The sequence below is a fragment of the Nothobranchius furzeri genome, chromosome 12, assembly GCF_043380555.1.
Source record: "Nothobranchius furzeri strain GRZ-AD chromosome 12, NfurGRZ-RIMD1, whole genome shotgun sequence".
Taxonomy (NCBI): Eukaryota; Metazoa; Chordata; class Actinopteri; order Cyprinodontiformes; family Nothobranchiidae; genus Nothobranchius; species Nothobranchius furzeri.
The window spans coordinates 14,467,033-14,473,944 of NC_091752.1; positions in this window are offsets into that span (position 1 = coordinate 14,467,033).

The following is a 6,912-nucleotide window of genomic DNA, read 5'->3' on the forward strand; positions in this document are numbered from 1 at the left end:
AGATGCAGACTCAGCAACCTGCAACAGGTGCTCCAAGGTGATACTCAGTAAAAGAGGTAACACCTCTAATTTAATGAAACACCTGGTGACGCATAGCATTTTTTTAAAGGAGACATAACATGAAAAACCCACTTTTTTATCCATTAACACAGTGTGTTTCACATTTTAAGTGTCTAAGTGAGCAAAAAGGCTTATATTATTCACTGGAGTTGCTATTTAGATATTTAATAATTAAGTTTTGGACATATTTGTCCACCCGTTCAGTTTTTCAAATTATCTATTACATCAGTAATTTATTTCGTCAGGATAACTACCAAATATGGTCATGGCCCTCGGCTAAACACAGAGCCAATCCGCCATTTTTTCTTCTCGCTAAGATTTTTTGTAGTCCTATTGGAAAAATGCAGAATGTCTGGTTATTTTAGCCACACACAGCTCAAAACTGTTCCTCGTTTTAAGGAAGGGTGGTGTGGCAGTATTTAAACCCAGGAGCTGATAACACTACTGCTAAAAAAACACAGAAGAAAAAGTAGTGTGTGTGTGTGTGTGTGTGTGTGTGTGTGTGTGTGTGTGTGTGTGTGTGTGTGTGTGTGTGTGTTTGTGTGTGCGTGTGTGCGCGCGCACGTTTCGTTCGTTCGTGTCTCGCAGGATAGTAAGTACTGAGGGCTTCATCTATCTAAAAGGAGTCATTTCCATCTGAATGTGGCAGCAACGGGACACAGCAGCAGAGCGGTAAGCTTCATATCACTCTAAAATGTCGACAAACTTTACTTTAGATTTACGGGCATTAGCAGCACTAAAGCGTTAGCATCCGGCTTGCTATCGCTAGCACAGTATGCCAGTAAAGTTAGCACCCAGATTAATGTGGATTTGGCTGATTTTCGTGGAATAAAACGTGATTTCTGATCAACGCCTTCTTTTACACCAGATGATAACCTCCCACTGATTGTAATGTGGGCTTTTTCTGTTATTCTTAAAGAAAAGAGTCGGAGAGAGTTTTTCAGTCAAGAACAGCGTGGTCTTTTATTTATCTTCTCACATGTCAGGACAGCTGAAAGACCCCGACAAAAGAGTGGTTCCCCTTTTTATAGCTCACATCTCTTCTGTGGAAACTGTGGGTGGAGACTTCTGTCTGGGACCCAGCAACACTTTTGGAATCACATCAAGTATTTAGCAAGTCAGATAAGCTATGAGCAATTCTACTGGAAGCAAGCAGAGACCAAAACAGGAAATTCCTTTGGAGCTGATGTTGGAACAGCACACGAACTCTAGCCAGAAAACACTTTCAACCTAAGAACTCAGCTTTAACTCAATACATTCTGTAGATGACCTCTTGACCTTTTTGGCGCCAACAGTCCTCCCTTTGGTGGACTTGTCCACCACACATTACTATTGTAAACAAATTAGCAAGGTAGGGTATACCAATAAATGAATGCTTAACTAAGTAACAGAACAAATGAGCAACAAATAATGATAATGTAACAATATGACCGAGGATAGAGACAAAAGGGAATAACATATGACCTTGAATCAAAAAATGCATAAAGGAGAACCCATGCCAAAACACGAGATGATTTTCCAGACTAACACAGCAACGTTAACACGTATATGTAATGAACAATGATTAAGACACTGAAAAACAACCAATGGGTTCACAGCTGAGACAATGAAAAACTATGAAAGAATACATGAAACATGACATTAGCATTAACTGAACCCATTACTTCGCGGATGTATTGCATGCGCGCTCCGTATGGAGGCAAAAAAACCTGCCCGCTGTACTTCAACAAGGAAAATTCCTCCATGTCCCCCCCGACCCCAGGGGCGAACACCACGGCACAGAGCGTGCATGCTAGGACATTGGTGACACATGTCCTCGTCAGTGATCAAAAGAAAACGCACACACAAATCAACAAAAGCACATGAAGATAAACAGGTGACAAATATGATGAATAATGAACAATTAGCTTTAGCGAAGACGTAATGAAACAGTAATAAGTCCGGTTTAAAACTTCATTCAAAAGAATAAAACGGAAAATACAAGTTCAGCATCCATGTCGGCGTTGGAGGCCTTCTGCTGCAGGAGGGCTTTATGTGGACAAGTGTCCTTTATTTGTCAGGAAAGCAAAGGCATGAGTCCTTGGCTCAGTCCTCCCTTTGTCCATCTTCGTGCAGCGTGGTGGTGCCGACTCCATCCTCCCCACAGCGAGCAAAACACAACATGTCAACAAGAAAAACTTGAATTAGCACGCCAATTGCCTATAAACCCATTACCACAAAAACTTCCTAAATATTAGACCCATAGACAAAGCATCCATCCCCACATTCACACCCCCTTTCTATACTACTCACTATCCTAAATTAAAGAGCTAGTTTGCCAGCACGGCATGCAATGATTCACTCAAACATTTCCGGGCTAATGGTAAAAGCAAAACTCACCTGATTGTCTTGATAACTAGGAGTAATGTAAATGGCCGCTCGGTAAAACGACCAGAAATAAGTCCTTAAAACCAAATTTAAAAGTCATCCAGCCAATTCGACCTAAACCCAATCAGAATCACCTATTCTGATCCTCAACCTTCGAAGCCACATTCAAACCCTTCATGCAACATCCACACACCCTCAAAAATGAGCACATGCTAACTCATCACTATAAGAAAACACTAGTCAAAACATGACATCCAGCACCCTCCAGAAGATCTGTCGCACCTGAAATCAATTAAACAAAATAATTTCAGGTTTTCCAATGTCCCTTACTATTCACCCCAATTATGCACCTCAAGGCAGAAAACGTGACGAGCAAATATTATTCCCTAACCAGGTTTGAATTCACAATCTCTAGGAGCCAAAACTATCTTTCTTTCTTACCTTCTTTCTTATTTTCATTCCTTTTTCCTTTAGCCAATTGTCGTCCCTTTCTCATCCCTCCTACAGCAGTTATACTCTGCTGCTGGTGCTGTCAGGCTGCACGTACGCAGCAGCTGGGCTGATAAGCAGAATGTCAGTTCGCACGTACACAGAACACTGCTTTTAGCTCCTACACTCCAATTCCCATGCAGCATGAATATAGCTTCGTTTACCTTCAGTGACACCTAATTTAAGTCAAACCAAAATTTCAGTTTAGCCAATTTTCGGCTGTAGCCAAATCCAAATGTTCTCTCAACGCCATTCCCGCAAAAGGCCAATTAAAAATGTTATGTTAAAGATTTCACAAGATGAGAAAATGTGAACATAATTATTATCGAATGAGAGGTACAATTATTCAATATTATGTAAAATTATTTTCTACGTTAGAACTTACAGCTGATAGAAAAATATAGGATCAGGTTTCTAATCCAATTTTTAAGGATAACTTCCTCAGTTAGCTATGTTCTACAGTAGTTTAGTAAATTTTTCCAATCCTGACATTTCACCAAGTCAACTGATTGTTGCCAAAAAGCTTTTTCCATTACCTAACTGCAGCAAACACTCCTTCACTGGGTGTAACCATAGGAGACAGTCTCTTTTGAGCCTCTCTTTGTATGTCCAGGATGACCACCGTCATTGATTAAAGTTCACATGTTAACACATGCTCCTCCCCTTCGTCTTTGTTCCATCTGCAGCAGGGCAACCAAGCGTCTGTCTCATAGTGTCCATCTTACGGCGCCTCCCCCATCTCGACGCAGACACACAGCTTGTGGTGGGGACTTCCTGCTCCATTTGTGTAGAGCCAGATCCAGGAAACTTTCATTTGCAGCCGGTTTCCGTCTCTATGACAGGCCAACCCAGTAAAGTTCATGCCGCCACAGTTCACAGCAAACGTCTTCCTTAAATATGTTGATTGGGTTGAAATGACAGAACTTTCTCTTTTACAAATCAACGATGGCTTCTAATAAATAGTCGACTTTACTGACTCAAAGGTAAATCTAGACTACTTCCTGGGCACAATTGTTCCTTAATCATCAAATCAGTTCTACACAGGTTTTAATCATTAGGTGCAATCTAACCCAAAATGCAAGATCCCTCTTTTCATTTTTATTTTTTATCCATCTTATTTTTGGGAGAATAAATACCAGTTTTTAACTCAAAACAGCCTGGCACAAGTTTTAGCCAGGTAGAAATAATACAATTAGTTTATCTGTTTTTCATCATTCAGCGTCTCAAAATCCAGCCACTAATGTTAATGGTTCTTAAAGTTGAGGCAAGACAATTATTGGGTTTTGTTTTACAGCAAGATTTACAGCAATAGTTTTACAAAACCTATACTAAATATTTATAAATGGGTGTAACTGAACGTTCTAGAGCAAATACTTTATTTCCTGACTGACTGTTAATTTTAAGATTGGATCATATGATTCTAAGAGGTATGAGAGCTGCAGAATGCAGCACCCTGTGCTATTTATAGACTATGGGATTCTTGTGTGTAAATGTGGGTGGAGTCAGGCCCTCAGACAGAACTTTCAGTATCATTCTTCCCTGACCGTTCAGGAGAACAGGTCTCACGGAGGCCAACCATGGACTAAGAACTAAGTCTGGACTAAGAAGGTATGCCCAAAACACCAAAAATATCTTTTCTAAAGTCACAAATTGCTTAAAACTGCATGTTACAGAAAGCAAGCAAGCCTTGTTTCAACCATGTGTGTGTGTATGCCGGCAGTAGAAAAAAGAGGAAGAGAGAGAGAGACTCAGTTACAACACGGCCCAAAAGCTGATAAAATACTTCCTTTGTATAAACACGACCATGCAACTTTTATATTTTAAACGATTTCCTTGTCATCGTACTAACCACAAGTTCTTTTTCTATTGTTTTTCAGTCGGGCAAAGCTGGACTACGCCCTGTTTTTTCCAGCAGCTCTCTCTATTAAACACTGCGTCATTCAACAGAGGATCCAGCCAGAAGCAGCATTCACTTCTCCTCATGCAAGAAACACTCACATCCAGTCACACAACGGCACAGACGACATTTTTCCTCTTTGTCACAGTCTTTTAAACAAAAATAAGTCAGTCCGTCACTTATTTATTCTCTTTGTATACATAAGCGTCTGTTTTACCTTATCTTTTCTTAATCTCTTTGTTTCAGTTGGACTATTATTATGTTTCTCCTAATTTAAATTTAACTGACCCAAATTGGCACTTACTTTTCCTACTTTACACCAAATTGACAGGACTTCCTTTAACGGCTGGTAATTTTCAGAACTTAATGCCTGCTTTTAAGCAAGTCCTATTCAACCATTAGAGCAAGTCAAATTGCAATTTTTTGAGAGCGCTCTGAGAAACAGTCCACATACTTATTTTCTACAGATCTGTTTCGATCTTACTGTTTAGTAGCTATCTGACTTTATGTATATGTATATCCATATATTTCTAAAATAAATCTGTCATATACAACCTTACTTGCGTTTCTTATTGGTTTTTTCCCTTTTTTATCTCCAGGCCACTTAACCCCCAGATCGGGGTCACTCACATGCTGCCCCGCACACAGATGATTATCACGCTTGTACACTACATATGTATATATATGTATACACATATACATACACACACATACATATACATATGTTACTTTAAAACCTTTTATTTATTAACTTATGGTACTCTGTTCAGACTAATCAGAACAGGGTTGCAGAATTTGAATTTTGCGTAACTTCAAACATTAATTTTAGCACTGCAGTGAACTTTACATATGCGAGTTGCAACTTTTAGAGCTCTTATTTATCTTATTTATTTTCCCTGGTACCGCATCAGGCCCTCACACTGTGGTTCTCTCTATTCAACCCCCACCTCCTAATATGGTCAAAAGTAAGTGGGACTTACATAAGCTGCACAAAACAACATGTTGTGGAGCACGTAATCAGCAGCTGGGCTGCCTGATAAGCAAGGAATTGCACCACACGTGTGCGGCTGGAATTGATAAGCACTCTCCAAGTGCTCAAAACTGAGAGCCATACGCAGCCTTTCGCTGCAAACTCAAGACGTCTTCTAACAGGCCTCACTACTGCTTTGCAAACACTCTTAAATTTGTTACTCCTCGAGGACGAACCGAACTCAGCAAAGACTTCAACTTCTTATACAGGCCTCTTTTTCTCTTTTTACTTTGCCACAAACTCTTATTAAATTTACCAAACCCCAGGGGAAAGACCGAATTACAGGCAAAACTCATTTCTCACAACTTCAGCGCTTTTTTTTCCAGGATCCCCGTCTCTGCTCTTACCGAGTCAGGAGACTGGATTTCTCAAAACCTTATCAGCTTTTCAGATTCTATTCCAATCTGCTGTCCCACCTTTCAATTTGACACTTAAAATTTGTCCGTCATCAAAATGACACAGCTGACTTCACACGGTGTGAATATTTTACCACTGTCAGACATGAATCCTCTCTCCAACTAATATTTATAGTATTTTCAGAACAGGAGAACACCCCTGCCCAGTGACAGAGGCCACCAAAATGAACAAAAACATGCTCACCTGGGCCCTTAGTACGGACCTCAGCCACTGGACAGGAGCCAAGGGACGCCACGGAAAGTCCTCGCTGTTCACCCATCTGGTGTGCCAACATGTGGGCTTTTTCTGTTATTCTTAAAGAAAAGAGTCGGAGAGAGTTTTTCAGTCAAGAACAGCGTGGTCTTTTATTTATCTTCTCACATGTCAGGACAGCTGAAAGACCCCGACAAAAGAGTGGTTCCCCTTTTTATAGCTCACATCTCTTCTGTGGAAACTGTGGGTGGAGACTTCTGTCTGGGACCCAGCAACACTTTTGGAATCACATCAAGTATTTAGCAAGTCAGATAAGCTTTGAGCAATTCTACTGGAAGCAAGCAGAGACCAAAACAGGAAATTCCTTTGGAGCTGATGTTGGAACAGCACACGAACTCTAGCCAGAAAACACTTTCAACCTAAGAACTCAGCTTTAACTCAATACATTCTGTAGATGACC